Consider the following 16,571-nt stretch of genomic DNA (forward strand, 5'->3'; position numbering starts at 1 on the left):
AATGTATTCCATTCTTCAGTAAGAATAATGCTTTCCTAGTTCATCCTCGAGAATTTGGATTCTGGTAAACTCTATGGGTACATCAACACTGTGGGCTAAAGTCAAGTTAAGATATGTAACTTCAGCTACGTTAATTGCGTAGCTGAAGTCGAAGTACAGCCACTCCCCGACTTACGGCCACCTCCACTTATGACCATCTGCACTTACGACCAAAGCGGTCATAAATGCGGATCCGAGTTACGAATGGCGATCCGCGCTTACAAACAACGTGGTCGCCATGTAACTCTATGGGATCCGAGTTACGAACAGTTCGAGTTACAGACCAAATGTTGGCCTGTAACTCGTTCATAACTCAGAGAGCGGCTGTACCTTAACTCGACTTTTGACACTGTCTACACATCAAGAAGTCGAAGGAAAAACACTCTTCTTTAGACTTCCCTTACTCCTCATGAAATGAGGATTACAGAAGTTGGAATAAAAAGCCCATTATTTTGAAATTATTTCAAAATAATCGGCTTGCTGTGTAGACGCGCACTCTATTATTTAGAAATAAGGTGAGTTATTTTGAAATTAGCTATTTTGTACCTGGTCAGCTAAGCTTTCTTAAGGTGACTTTGCATTTACAGTGTTTTAGACACAATGCATGTTTTATAATTTTTGTGGATTTCCTGGTAGCAGTAGCCCCGCACCTAAGAAAGGAGAGACATTTGGGCAATGGACAAATTTCTCTGGAGGTGGGTAACAGGGGAGGGACCATGTGAGGGTTACCTGTTGTGATCCCTCCCTCTAGGGCATCTGGTATATGCCACTGTTGGCAAACAGGATACTGGGCTAGATGGACCGTTGGTCTGACCCAATATGGCTGTTCTTATGTACTTATGTTCTTCTTAACAAATACATCACAACTAGCGCTTAGCCAAGATCTAATTTCCTATCTACTCAATTAAACAGAACTTGTAATGTGATCTATCATAACACCACCTATTGATTCCCAGTAAAATTGCACATTTTGTGCCATAACGATGGAAATCTTTTTTTTAGTCTCGTATTATTTTAAGCTGAAATGGGCTCAGACCCAAACTCTAAATCCAAACCTCCTCAAACTTGTATCCAGATCTAGATCTTAACTATGTGGCTTACACTATCTCTAATTACACAGATTTCTTTCCTTTTCCGTGGAAGATGGTGGAGAAATATCTCAGCCAGAACCTGTTCCAGACCATGTAAAGTATTTTGTCCACGACTTGATAATGATTCTTCATGATACCTATAAACATTCTAAGAGATTCCGGTCCTGATTACTCGTGTGATAGTTATACAAAAACAAAAACAACTGACCTAAGCCTAACACAGAACCAAGATTACGTTATCTGAGAGGACTGCTCTTGAAAGCAGTGACTCATTTACAGACGTGTGTTCTGCAATGATTTATAAACAAGGGAAGAGTATACTGTTAAGGAAATTGTGGTTAACTGGATTTTCTTAAACCTTTCTAGATAGAATGATATAGGATACATTAAACACAGAAAATCTAAAGAGCAGGAGTTGTTAGGCAGTAATGAATCATACAGACTAGGAGTCAATGAAACCTGCTGCACAATGAGATTTCTTATACACATACACACACACACAAAAACAAAAGACAAAATCTGGCATGGTGTTTGAACAAATGAACAAAGAGACTTTCATTATACTTCAGAGCAAATGAAGTATTATATATTGTGATGAGAGATGCTGTATGAGGGTAAATCCTACTTGCCTTTCTTATATCAGAAGTGTAGATAAAAGCTATGGGACTATTTGTGTGAGAAAGGTGAGAAAGAGTTGGCCCATAATCTGCTATATGATGTATCGCTACATATTGTGAAAAACACCTACCTCTGAACGTGAAATGCAGCTTGTTAATGCCAAATGTATGTCATGGAGAACAGGTGGGAAAAAACAGAACAACATAGAATCTTTCCTATCTGCTTTATAAAGCTTTTTTTCAATGAGCTAGTAAAAGGCTCATGGACGTAGGCACTGATTATAAATTAGCTTGGAGGCAGGTTTTCTGTATCTGCTAGGGAATCAGTGCCAACATGTATGCATACACTGTAGCCATAATATATATACTAAAGCAAGTGCCAGTACTTGAAATGTAAGTAAGATTATGACAACAAATGTAAGTAAGATTGTAATGCTGAAACATATTTTCCTATCTACTGAAACTAAAACGGGAACATGAATACTACAGTTGGAAGATTCTTGTACAATCTTTGATTTCTGTGGGTAAACCACACTATCAACTATCCCATCTCAGATGTTTGGATTATATTAGACCTATTTCAAAATGTATACATTTAAAGGCATCTGTATTTCCAGTTGTGACTTTTTTCTGCTCTCTTCCCTTGTTTCCCTGATTAAAATCTGTAAAATGGAGGGAAATATATATATATACAGAAATAGCTGTACTAGGTCTGAGTAATGCTGCAAAGCCAGTATCTGTCTCTGATATTGACCAGTATCACATACTTCAGGCCTTGTTTACTTGTTTGGACTACAGGGGTGTGAATAAAAGTGCACACCAAAATGCTGCATTATAACTCCACCGTGTGGACACTATGGGCACAAACTAAAAGGTTCCTAGCTCCCATGAATGTAATTCTCTTAAAACAAGACTACATTATTGTGAACTATGTCCCCTTTCCTCAGCATCCAGACAGGAGAATTACAGTGCAGCACTTTAGCGTGCACTACTGATCACATCCCTCTGTCTGAACTGCGGGAAAATGTAGTACAAAATTGATTCCTTTTAACAATTTTAAATGTGTTATTTTAATTTAATTAACTCCTTTGTATTAAGGAAAAGTGATTATTATTATTATTATTATTTATTATGTTTGTTATGGTAGTATCTACTGACCAACCTAGATCAGGAGCTCATTGATCTGGTCAATGTACAAATTTGGAATAATAGAGAGACCTTATTTTACAATTTAAATAAACAAGACAGACAAATGGTAAAGGATTGAACATACAAGCCAAATAGCAGCATACAATTCACCTCTTTTATACCATTTATTAGTTTACTATATATGCTTCTATCATGGCTGGTCTTATTTATTGCTAAACTAAAAAGTCCTAATCTTTTAAAATGACAGTTTCCCCATGCTTCTAAACAGTTCTGTCACTTATCTCTGGAGGTCTTTTATTTCTGTGAGGGCATAACTAGAATACAACACAATATTCAAGGTGAGGGCATGCCACTACTGTGTGTAATGGCATTATGATATTTTCAGTATTATTCTCTATCACTTGTCTAATATAATTCAACATCTTCTTTATTTTTTTGACTACCAATATAATCAGAGCAGGTGTTTTTACTGTTCTGTCTACAGTGACACCTAGATATTTTCCCAAATGGTTATTACTGAGTGTGTCTGAGAAGTACAAATTTATTTTTCCAATGTATATTACTTATTAGATGATTGCAGTTCTGTTATTTATTACCTGGTAAGCAAACAATTGAAAAAATAAAACAACTCAGTGAGTTTCTCCATTGGTCATTTTAAATAAAGATGGTGGAAGGCTTTCCCCATTTTAACACTTCAAAGATCTGGACTTTTTAAAGCATTATATAACGTATTATTAAAATGTTCTTTGTCAACTTTTTGGATATGGAAAAAATTCCATAGACCTAGTAAAGGGCTATGGAAAAGCAAATCTTGAGAGGCTGCATAATTGCACCTCAGCTTTCATGCTTATGAGACAAACACTTAAATATGTAAGCTGAATTCTGAATTTTTTCTTTCCCTTTTTTGGAGCCCTGCCTGAAAGATAGTTGGCCATGGTTTCTGCAGTGACCACTAAGGAAAGTTTGTCTTTTGACCTTGTTTAAATGGACACTTTGGGTAGTTTTACATGTACACAATCTAATCTTAAAGACTTTGGCCAGAAGTCCCTAAGGATAACGTAGCACTTTGTTTGTGGAATAACAACCAATCCAAAAGTATTCTTGCTCAAGACTTTTGCCATGGTATATATATATCATATGCACAGAGAAACCCAATACATAGCAAAACATCAGCTAGACAATATTTGTGGAAGAGGTTATATCCACAGGAATTTAGGACACATTTTTCTGCAAATACCATAGCATTTGTCAAAATATTTCTGCTTTTTATTATTTTTTGTGCAAGAGACATTTATGTACCAAAGTGTTTGAAAATTATCTCAGCCACAGAATCTTATGCAATACTCTATGACAAGCAAATAATCAACTGATGAAATCATATGCCTACTACTGCACCTGCACATTTTCTCTTTGAGGCATAAAACGAACAATTCTCCAGATTCCATACTGAGAGGCACTGAGCTGGCTCCAAGGCAACAGACCTGTACAAAATGAGAAAGTTTGAGGTTCTGTGTGAACTTTTATAGAGGCTCAAGAAAGCTGTTTGGCACAGGTGTTTCTGTAATTGTGATACACTGGAAAAATTCAGTGTTCAAGGGCACTTTCACTGTGGCTACAGCTGTTCTAACTCATACTTCTGCATGCATGGTGTGGTGTTTTAGAGTTAATATACTTAGTTGTGTAATATTAAACAAATAGGAAGGAATATTAGCTTGGCCAAGGTGTTTTTTTCATTTATTTTTCTTTAATAGAAACTCATTTGGAGCATGTTTGTGCCAGTGCAAAGTGGCTAGGAAGGGAGAATGGCCAAGGCAGTCAGCAAAACCTCCCATTCTCTCTTGGAGTCAATCACCCACTGACACTGGGGCTCAGTGGGTCAGGACTTCTCTTTCTTACTCTCATCTCCATTCCCCTGCAGCAGAAAGCTCAGGCTCAGAAAGGCTTTTTCGAAAGATCCTGTAAACCTGAGTTTTTGAAAGAACCTGCCATTTTTGAAAGAACTGTGTCTAGACAGAGGTTTTACTTTCGAAATAGCGCTTGTCGAAAAAGCGCCATGATGTGATTATGCAAATGAAGCATGGGATATTTAAATCCCGGCTTCATTTGTACTTTTGAAGAACCTCATTTACATCCCTTTGTTGACAGAGGGATGTAATCTAGATGTAGCCAAAGAGTGGGGGCAATCTGGCAGGAGCCTTTCTCTTCTTTGCCACTTCAGAGGGACTGACCATTAATTATTCTTTTGCTCCTGCAGATGGTAGTTGTGGATTCTTCTCTTTCCTGTGTGCTTAGAAGGAGAGTGAGGGTGTTTCAAATGCAAGGCTAGTGTGGGCACGTTTACACTGTAATTAGATACTTCCTGCTTGCCTGTGCCAGCTGACTTGGGCTCACGGGGCTTGGGTTAAGGGGCTGTTTAACTGAAGTGTAAACATTCAGGCTTGGGCTGCAGCTTGAGTGCTGGGACTAGGGTTGCTAGGCATCCAGTTTGCAACTGGAAGGCCTGAATGAAAAGGGACCCTGGCTGCTCTGGTCAGCACTGCTGACTGGGGTTTTAAAAGTCCAGTCAGTGTTGCAGTATCCCGGCTCCCCACATCTCCTGGAAGCAGAGACACTTCGCCCTCTCTAGTTCCTAGTTGCAGGGGCAGCAAAGGGGCTGTGCACACTGCCTCTTCCCTGAGTACTAGCTCCGTAGCTCCCATTGCCTGGGAACTGCAGCCAATGGAAGTTGTGGGGGCAGTCCCTGTGGGTGAGGCAGCACATGAAGCTGCTTGGTCATGCTCTGCCTAGGAGCCAGAGGGGAGACATGTCTCTGCTTCTGGGGCCACCTCTGGTAAGTGTCCCCTGGAGCTCTTACCCCAAACCCCTGCCCCAGCCCAGAGCTCCCCCTTGCACTTCAAACCCCTCATTCATGGCCACACTCGAGAGCAATAATTTTAAAAGGGAGGCCACTTCACAAATTTTTGAAGTGGCCCTGGGCTGCCCCAGAAGGGGTAGGGCCTCAGGCAGAAGAGGCGGGGCCAGGACACTGATTTGCCTGGGGGTTAGGGAGTGTGTGAAGTCTTTGCCCCCGCCCTCCCCCAGAAAGAACCACCAGCTGTTCTGAACAGTTGGTGGTTCCTTCTAGGCATCTGCGCCCCTGGTGATGGGAGGAGACTTTGCATTCTTTCCCCCCTCCCCCTTTTGCAGAGCAATCAGGACCTGGGGGCAGGGGAGCACGCAAAGTCTCTTGCTTCCTGCCCTCACCCTGCAAGGGATGCGTGGTGCTTACTCTAAGCACCAATGCACAGAGAGGAGGCCCTGATTGGCATGGGGGTGGGGGCACTGCAGGGCATCTGCAGGCCGGATCAATCTGCTTAGCAGACTGGACCTGGTCTGCGGAAATTCTCTTGCCCATCCCTGCTCCAGAGCCTGCACCCTGAGCCAGATACTTTATTTAACATTTCTATACAGTGCTGTAGATATGCACGGTGCTTTACACAGACAATGAAGATATGGTCTATGCCCTCAGGAGACTACAATGAAATCTGGATGCAATTTGTATCAGAGCTTTTACTCTGCTGCTGAAACCAAGACTGGTTCTGATAGACCCTTGTTTATGGAGAACTTGGATTCAGGGATCTGTACTTAATTTGCTCCTGCATGTGATGATGGATTTAGTATTTAAAGTATTGATCACACTGTACATTGGAGCATTGGTTTGATAGTTAGGCATTGGAGTTTTAACCATGGACGGTGGGATTTATGCCAACCCTTAATATCACAAAAGAGGAAAAATGAACAAAGAGCCAAGCTAGTGGAAAGTGAAATATCTAGGGAGGCATCGGAGACTTTCTCTTACATACAAAATACTTAATATTTAAAAAAATCTGATTCTTCTCATTTTCCTGATTTTGCTCTTATCTACCATGGTATAGCTGCAACGACTTTGGTGGAGTTATTCCACATTCACATTGCTAGAACTCAGGAGGGAATCAGGCTCAATAGCACCAGCTGAATATGGTCTCTGTAGAGGATTCTGCTATCAGTCAGTGGTGAGAAAAGGAGAAAAGATATAGATAGATTTAGTTCAAAATCCACTTTAGTTTTTTGGAGTTGGGGTGGGGCTGTGATCTTCTTCGCTAGCAAGATCCTCCTTTGTTTCAACAAAGCTATGCCAGTCTGCATCAGCCAAGAATCTGGGCTGGCCCTTTGTCTCACCATCGTATCTGTAAGCCAATTAAGAGCTAAAACACAGGGGGTATGTCTACACTACAAAGTTAATTCGAAATAACAGATGTTATTTTGAATTAACTTTAATAGTGTCTACACATACAAATCGCTATTTTGAAATAAATTTGAAATAGTGGAGCCCTTATTTTGAATTAGGTAAACCTCATTCTACGAGGAATAACACCTAATTCGAAATAGCTAATTCGAAATAAGTGCTGTGTAGACACTTATTTCGAATTAGGGGGCCTCTAGCCCTTCCCCGTTTCCCCTGGTGGCCACTCTGGGCCAAACCAGGAAAACTCCTCTCCTGTCCCATAGCCCCAGGGCCCTTAAAGGGGCAGACTCTGGCCACTAGGCACGTGCAAGAGCCAGGCCTGCCAGCAGCTGCAGACTCTCAGCCAGTGGCCAGAGGATGGCAGCCAGCTCTCCCTCGACCAGTCCCCTAACACCCAGGGGCCAGCCAGGGGCTGTAGACAGCATGTGCCCTCATAGACTAGTGTGGAGATCATGGACCTCATTAAGGTTTGGGGGGAGGCCCCCAACGTCCGTGATCTCCGCACTAGGAGGAGGAAAGCGTCCGTCTATGGCCACATAGCGGCCACTGTGGCCAGGAAAGGCCACAGGCGCACCCAAGAGCAGGTGTGCCTTAAGGTGAAAGAGCTGCGGCAGGCGTACACCAGGGCCACCGGGAGCGGCTCCACAGCAGGGTCTGACTTCTCTTCTTTCTCAACAGCTGCTCCAGCAGGGCACACCACCCTGCCCAGGACATGTTCCCGCACCCGCGGCCTGCTCCAGACCACAAGCATGCAGCAGGAGTACCGGGACCAGCACCATCGAGGCCTGGATGCTGGAGGACCTGCAGCTCCGCCGGGAGCAGCTTGCTGAGGACCGAGCGATGAACCGTAACCTGCAGGCCCTGCTGCAGAGCATGCTGCCCCGTGCCGGTCCTACGCCTGCTGCCCCCCCAACTACTGTTCCTCCTCCCACTCCTGCCCCCCTCCCATCTCTTCCTCCTCAACCTCCACATCCTTCTCCTCAATGTCCACACCCCCCACCTCAACCTCCGCACCCTCCTCCCCATCCCCACGGGGACGCCGAGGCCCCCTCCCACTCTGTGCTGGGAGGCGGTTGGCTCGGTGGGACCCCCAGCCCTGAGTGCTGAGCTTCTTCTCCTCCTTCTTCCCCTTTCTTCCCCATTCCAGCTCCCTCCTCCCAGTTTTCCCCTTCCCCTCTCCCACCCTCTCTCCTGCCCTCTCCCACCTCCTTTCCCCTGTCTCCCCAGAGTTTCATTCCCCCTCCCCGGTTGTGTTAAATAAAGACAGGTTATATTTTTGAAAATACATGTCTTTTATTTGACATCAGGAAGGGGGGAGGGTTAGGGAAGGGTAAGTGGAAGGACGAGAGGGAGGAATGAGGCACAAGCCCCCAGTGGGGCAGACCAGGGAGACTGTTAGCACTCCTCAGGGTAGAAGCTCTCCCTCAGGGCCCCCTGGATCCTGACAGCCTCTTGATGATGCTCCTGGATGGCAGCCTTCAGACAGTTCAGCCAGGCTGCCGGCAACGTGTCCATGAGACGCAGCAGAGTCCCCGGGGGCAGGTCTGGTTCCATGCTGCAGAGTGTCGTGGTGTCTCGAGTGAGGGCAAGCAGAGCACGCCGAGACACAAATGCTTTGCTGTCCCTTAGCGAGGTGGACCAGCAAGCAGAGAAACCTGAGAACTGTCTGTCCGGGATGGGGAGTCGGGTCCTTTTAAGCACATCCCTCAGCTAGCCTAAGGCAGCAGCCCCACACACTAAGTCCGACCCTGATGCCCTTTTGGCACTGGTTCTGGCCAGCCTTACCTTTGATTCAGGGTCCACTCAATGTGGACTCGCTATTTCGAATTAGAAAAATGTTATTTCGAATTAGTTTTTGTGTCTACATGCGTTATTTCGATTTAGCTTATTTCGAATTAACTAAATAAGTTAATTCGAAATAGTGCTGTAGTGTAGACATACCCAGGAAGATTTCCAGTGCTCACAATATCAGTCTATAATTGTAACTGTAGCTGTAGCAACACTTGAAAGCTTTACATATTGTGTATGGGGCCTTCTTAAAAGGCTGCACATGACTAAGTGGTCACCCCTTTTCAAGAGTTCACAGTGCTTGACACTGCTTTCTCCTTTGAGAGCTCCCCATCTCTGTTGAAGCATCCTCTTCAAACATGTTTATGTCTTTGGGGAGATTTTGTTCCTCTCTGAAGCTTTTCCTGTTATTGATAAAGGGGGATTCCCTTCACATTAATAAAGGTGTGGGTCTCATATGGATGATTTCCACATCAATAGGCTGCACCAATTGAAAGACCCCTATTCTATAAAGAAAGACGTGACCCTTTGTAGTATTTCCATGGTGCATGAGTGTCTCATTTCACAGGTTCTGTTCCTGAGTGCAGAGATGGAGTGGGAGTTGAGGTTTTATTTAAAAGATTTTCATGTCTTCTAGGAGTGGATCTTGGTCCCTGAAGAACTGTTTTGAAGAGGAAAATCTCCTCCTTGCCAGGGTAGTGTTTTTTCTTCAAACAATATTTTTTGCATGATTCCATCAATCTTTTTATAGTATGGTGATAGCATCTCATCACAATACATGAAAAATAACATTCTTGTGCTATTTCTCTCTCATGATTCATAGCATTTGTATGTGCAATGCCTGCAGAGTAGGAACTTGGCAAATGTATGTCAGACACCTTTAAAAGGTAGACTATTGTTTATCTAAAATAGGAACAGTTGGTTAAGTTGTTGTTTAATAAACACCTTCTTTTTATCAAACCACCACCCACTCTTTCATATTTAAGATCATATGACTAGATGTTGATTAATAGTATTCTCTCACCTGTACTAATAAACAAGAAGAGCTATAGACCAACCCTTCCGCATGAGTTGGTTATTTTATTCCTTCCTGGACTGGAAATGTGTTATTTTCTATTCTTATTCCTTTAGCAGGCATGCATATAAAACGGCTACCATTTATTTTATGAATGTATGTTATAGTGCACACATCTGTTCATTTAACTGTATTGTATAGTTACACGACAGCTGTCTTCAGGGCACTGTGTTGAAGTCAAATCAATTTTGCAAGCCAAACCTTTCCCCTTTTGCCTATTTCCTTCTCTCTCTCTCTCTCTCTCTCTCTCTCTCTCTCTCTCTCTCTCTCTTTCTCTCTCTCTTTACCCCCTGTAGCTATCTCATAAATTTGTAGGATTTAATTATTTAAATTCTTGTTTTAAGTTTGAATTCACTGCTCAGTGAATTTTCAGAGGGTAGCACATAAGAAAAAAGGTGGATTTTAAATAAAAACTAACTTGGATAATGAACATTTTGTTTAAAAATACAGTAGCCCACTAAAATATACATGTCACTTTTTTCCTATTTTTCCTAATGCAACAATATTTCATAAAGTGAAAAGGACAGCTTATGTTTCAATCATACAGTAAAAATCAAAGATAACTGCAGTGTAATTGGGCTTGTGACAACTCAAAGACCTATGTTGTAAGAACCTGGTCTAGTCCTGGTCTAGTTGTAATAATATTCAGTTATTTGCTTGTGGGCCTGGGTAAAGTGAGGTATCTGTTGCTGACTTCACTGTCACCTGTGTGATCCTACATATAAGGAAGATCTTGGAAGAACCAATGCAGTGCACAACAGTGATTACAAAGAACAGAAACTTGACTTCTTAGATGATTAGCGTGGTATAAATATTTTGACAGAAAGAAAGTGAGACAGGAAGATTTCAGATATAAGGAATGTCATGGAAGAAGGGCTGTGAATGCGATCACAAAAAGAATCCAGATGGTACAGTGCTTTTCATCAGTAGATCTCAAAGCAGCTTGCGAAGGAGATGAGTATCATTATCCCCAATTTACGATTGGGAAAGTGACACACAGGGAAATGAATTGACTTGCTCAAGGTAACCCAGCATGTCAATTCTAGAGCCAGGAACAGAACTCAGTCTGCTGGTCTTCTGCGGACAAAGAAGTGGAGAGAAGGAAGATCAAAGATGTAGATATGGGGGTTTGTAAAGCCCTGAAATGAAGGAAGAGAAGTTTAGTTGGAGGGTAAGGAGAAAACAATGAAAGGATTTGGTGAACTGTGGGTGAGGAAGATGATTTTAGCATGTGCCTTTTCAACAGAGTGAAGGCAAACAACATGAGATGCAAGGAAGCCAGACAGAGAAGACTGTTGGTAGACAGGGTTTTAGAAGCAGGTAGGAAAGGATGATATTTGAGGCAAGTTGCAGAGAAAGAATTAATAAGATAGAACACCCTGTGGGGGTGGGTTGGAGAAACAGGATGAAGATGGCAAATTAAACTGAGAACTCTGGTGATGAAAGGAACAGTGACGTGTCTCCAAAATGCTTTTAATGATCCAATAATGGCAATGGGAGAGAGAAATTAAGATGGTACAAACATGGGTGAAAAGAAATGTTTTCAAAGGCTTTTGAACCAAGATAGATGAGTATGTTTATTTTCTAAGGAATATAACTTTGGATGGCAGGCTAGTGACTTCTAAAGCACAGAGGAAAGCTAGGGAATACCACAGGTCACAGCAAAGGGAGGAGAACAATGTCTTTGGAGCTGCTGCTTCTCTCTTGTGCATGTTGGCAGCTTCCCACAGCAACTATCCTGACCCAATAGACAGGAAGGTTACCTATTCTGAGGTTAGCCCTTGGGACTGCAGCAGTGGGAGCCACAGGAACCAGAGTGACACAGCAACCTGTCCCCCCTGGCTCTGCTGCCATCTCCCAGCTGCATCACTCTATCTTAAGAAAGCCTTGGCCAATGCAGCTGAGCCAGATGGAGGGAAAAGTAGACTTCCAAGGCTGTCTCTGTGATTTTTGATGGCTTATGCAGCCCAAGCACCTGCACCCTCCATCTCCTGCTAGGTGTGGGGGGGGCAGCCACTCCATGGGGCAGACTGTGCTCAGGGATGTGGGGGAGGGTAAAAGGAGGGCACAGACGCTTGTGGGGAATCAGGCAGACTGAGTGGCAATGGTGGGCCAACAGGCAGAAGGGGGAGCAGTGCAGCCTGCTGGAACTGTACACTAGCAGGTAGAGTGGAGGTAGTGGGATGGTGGAGGATTGGGATGGGGAGACCGTGACCTGTAGGACTGAGTCTGACAGGGCTGGGAAGCAGAGTAGGAGGCAGGGAATTGGGACTGATGGGGCTGGGAAGCAGAGCAGGAGACTGGGGGCCTGAGAGATAGGGACTGTTGGGGCTGGGAGACAGAACAGGAGACGGGAGGATTGGGGCCACCAGAGCTGGCGCTGACTGTGGCTGGTGGTGGTCCTAGACATATGCAACATAGAGCACTACTAAATTTGGGGCATCAGTGGTGCCCCAAATTTAGTGGTGCCCTATGCAGCTATGTGTGCCTAAGGACTGCTACTGGCATGAACTAGAAGAGATCTGATCAAATGGCCAGCCAATGAAATCAAATAGAAAACTCCTGTTGAATTCAATAGATATTTGATCAGCGATAGCAACTTACTACTTTCCAGAGAAGTCAATGTCACCTGTGTGAACAGTCTCTGGGGTGGTACATCTATATATCTTTCCTTATTTAATGTTAGACTTTATCCCTGTAGCATTAGCCCAGGATAGTTAAACACACTAAAGCCATGAGCTTCATTGCCTGAAAGCGTGTGTCTACCATAATTTCTCAGAAGTTACCACTATAGAACAGAGCACTTACTAAGACCATAAAACCCAAGGCAGAATTTAAATGAAAAAAAAATACAGCAGAAAAATATTGAGGAACATTTTACATTGTGATGAAGAAAAGACATGCCATATTCAAACCCACAAAAATGTCCAGTCTACAGTGAATTACCAAGATCCTTCATTAAAACACAATATTATCAAAACATTTGTTTTCATGTTTAATTATATTAAAAACAAATGACAAAATAATTTGGTTTTATGCATTTATTATCAGTCTGCAACCTAGAACATTTTTTAATATTTGAATGTTTTAATATAAACTGCTCATATTGGGTTAAGTAAAAAAATATGTTCAGAATGGAAATAATAATGTGCTGTTTTCTTTTACAAGCCTCAAATAGCTTCCATTCTACTAACAGCTTTATATCTTTACAAATGTGTATAGGAAATGTTTGCAACATTACGATGTATGGTGATTTTTTATATCACTGCATGACTGTATTCTGGTGCTTTGTTAGATTCATTGTACCTTTCACTTAGCATAACATTCTTTAAAAATCCCACTGCCTATAATTTTGGTTTCTTTGTGGACTCGAAGGGCAAGTCTACACTAGGAAATTATTTTAAAATAACTAAATTTGAAATAATAACTCCCAAAATAACAAAATCAAAATAGCATGTCTCCACTACAGGGGAGCCTTGAAATTACTGTGAACATGCTACATCAACTTAGAGCCCCAGGAAGCACCGGGAAGTAATTACTTCTAATTACTCTGGAGAGTAGTTATTTCGAAATAGCAGCAGTGGAGCATCCACACCACCACTATTTTGAAATAACTATTTCAAAATAAGCGTTATTCCTTGAGGAAAGCAGGAGTACAGATTTTGAAATAACCAGCCCGTTATTTTGAAATAATGGGTGTGGTAGTGTGGATGCTCCACTTATAAATTCAACCTAAGGGGAATTATTTCAAAATAACTCTCTGATGTAGACCAGGGCAGAGAGGAATTACATGGCCTCCATCTTCTGAAAGCTGGAAAGGGTTCCTTTGTCATCAGGGCAGTTGAATCACCTTTAAATTGCACGTCATCAGCTAACTACAGTATTGTGACATACACAGGGAAACTTTGCTGAGATTTTTCCTTGACTGTGCATTATTTTCCCTTTGTTTCATCCTACAATAAACCAACTAAGGCACTTGGAATGTTTAAGTAATCAGATAATGATGTATGTTATGGTGAACATCAAGAGTTATGGACATAATGGGCAGATTTCATAATACTTTGCACTTCTCTAAGGCCTTAATTCTAATGATTTCAAAGCACTTTGCAAAGATTAAGGGGCAGATTCTATCATACTTGAACAGTACTTTATTATGCAAGTAGTTCCACTGAAGTAAAAGTTGCATAGTTAGCTATTGGCCATTGTGAATGGTAAATATGGACCCAAATTCTCACAAGGCCTCTGTGAGAAGGATCAAAAGTATAGCATTATACCCATTTTACTGGGGTTATGGAATTTAGACATTAAAGTTAAGGAAATAGCATGGAGTCAAATCATGATGGAGTGGCAGATCTCAGGAAGGCTGACTTCCACTGCGGTGGTAAACACAGTCCACTTCAGAGTACAAGACTGTCACTAGGTCTTCTGAAATCTATACCTGTGTTTTTAGCAGACTAACAATGAAGTTCCGGAAGGGTGGCCTCCTCTTGTGAGTGTAAGCTACATCTGCATTTTCAGGCCCACGTATGAATTGCCTGATATACCAACTGAGTACTAGTACAATTCAGGTAGTTAGACTGCAGCTATTCATATTTGCATCTGGTGTTCATTTTCTGGACACAAGATATGCCCAGCAGAACTATTCCAAAACATAAATCCTTTCCACAGAGACCTTCATTAGACACTTCATTGGGGAGCATCACAGAAAAAAAAATCACCTGAATCTAAAACATTGGCCAGTGGCCATATCTATAAGTCATACTCAATTCCTTCCCTCATAGATATCTGATTTTTCACACAAGAAGTTCAACAAACATTCCAGGCTTCAGAGTCACTACCTTCAATTCTGAATGGAGAACAGATGATTGGCTAGCTAAAATGAAGCCAGGAAAGAAAGTAGTGGTGCAGGTGAGAAGAGGAAGGGGCTTCAAAATTAATTCTATAGAAAGTATCTACCAACTCATCATAAAATTGTCAGTAGCTTTGGAATCCTTAGTGGATATAAAATTGGCCTGAGTGATCCATACTTTTTGCTAAGCTTCAGTGGTAGGTGGGATCATCAGTAAGTGGAATGTTTGTTATTTAGTAAGGAGTCAACATAGTGGCTGAAAAACCTGTGTAATGACACCAGTTCTGTGTTGAAGAACAGATCCACTTTGTGGTTTTGCTGCTAATCTTCAGTCCTCACAGGAAACTAATATTCTGTCAGTGACCAAAATGTTCCATAACAATAGCACTTTCCTAAAACAGTTGATCATTCCCATCAAGGATGAGGACTGTAGACAGAGCTTTTGCAGTGACCATCTCAAGGTTTTGAATTTCTCTTTTTCAAGATATCAGAATAGCCTTGAAACTTACTCCTTTCAGGTTGTAGTGTAAAACTCATCACTTTATCCTAGCTTTGTCTAAATAATTTAAAAAAGCAAAACCCAAACAAGCCCCTGATAGCTAATGTCAACACCCTTCTCTGCCACTGAATATAAGGAAGACAGACATTTTCTGCTTGTTTATCTTATAAGGATGTCAAGTACTATAATGATGAGAATAATGTGAATAGAAAGGTCTCAAACTGGGATTTTTACATTCAACATTGGGAGGTGTTTTAAAGATTAATTATGAAGATGTTAATCTTTTCTTAAGGAAGGTTGGTGTCAGCCTTCTATTATTGAATTAATTTTTGTAACAGGCTTTGAGACTAAAGCTAGACTAAAAATAAAAGTCGGAAAAAGATACGCAAATCGTGAAGCGCAATTTGCATATCTTTTCCCACTTTTCTTTCAGAAGAGGCTTTTCTGAAATTAGGCATGTCTACACAGTACCAAATTTAGGAAAAACCTGCTTTTTTGAGCCATCCCTTCTTCCTTGTAAAATGAGGTTTACAGGGATGATGAAAGAACACATCCACTTTTTCAGAAATTTTTCCGAAAAAGCGGATGCATTCCTTGGATGTGGCATTGCTTTTCTGGGATACCTCCGTTATCCCAGAAAAGTGCTGCAGTCTAGACGTAGCCTGAGACTCTCATACAAAATTGCTACAGTGCATTGATTGCGTGAAAAGTGGCATTATTATATTTATTATCTTATCTTTAACATGATCTTTAAAAATGGGATAACAACATTCATGTAAAACATTCTTTGCTTTGCAAGATTAAGTAGGAAGTTATTTTGTCAAGCAACTTTCTTTTTCCAAATTAAAAGCTAATTCCCTTTCAACACTTCCATTTTCCTTTGTTTTTCTTTGATTGAAGGCAGGAAATCAGTCATAATTCATGCCATTTTGGAGTTTGCTGCTTTCTCTGACGAGTTTTGATTACAAAGCTGAGCCCACTTGTATAACTAAAACATCACAGAGGATGTTTTCCACTTAATTCTTTTATTAATCACTTCTTAGTTCTTGTAAATAGTCTACACAAGTACATCCTCAATACGTCATAGGGACTCCAGTGAGTAACTGGTGGTTCAGCTGTAAGAAATGTAACCCATGAATTTTTATACACATTTTCTCATCATCATGGTGCTTTCTTCCCATTCCATTTAATTTGTCAGAG

Source organism: Pelodiscus sinensis, chromosome 6 (assembly GCF_049634645.1).
Source record: "Pelodiscus sinensis isolate JC-2024 chromosome 6, ASM4963464v1, whole genome shotgun sequence".
NCBI classification, from domain to species: Eukaryota; Metazoa; Chordata; order Testudines; family Trionychidae; genus Pelodiscus; species Pelodiscus sinensis.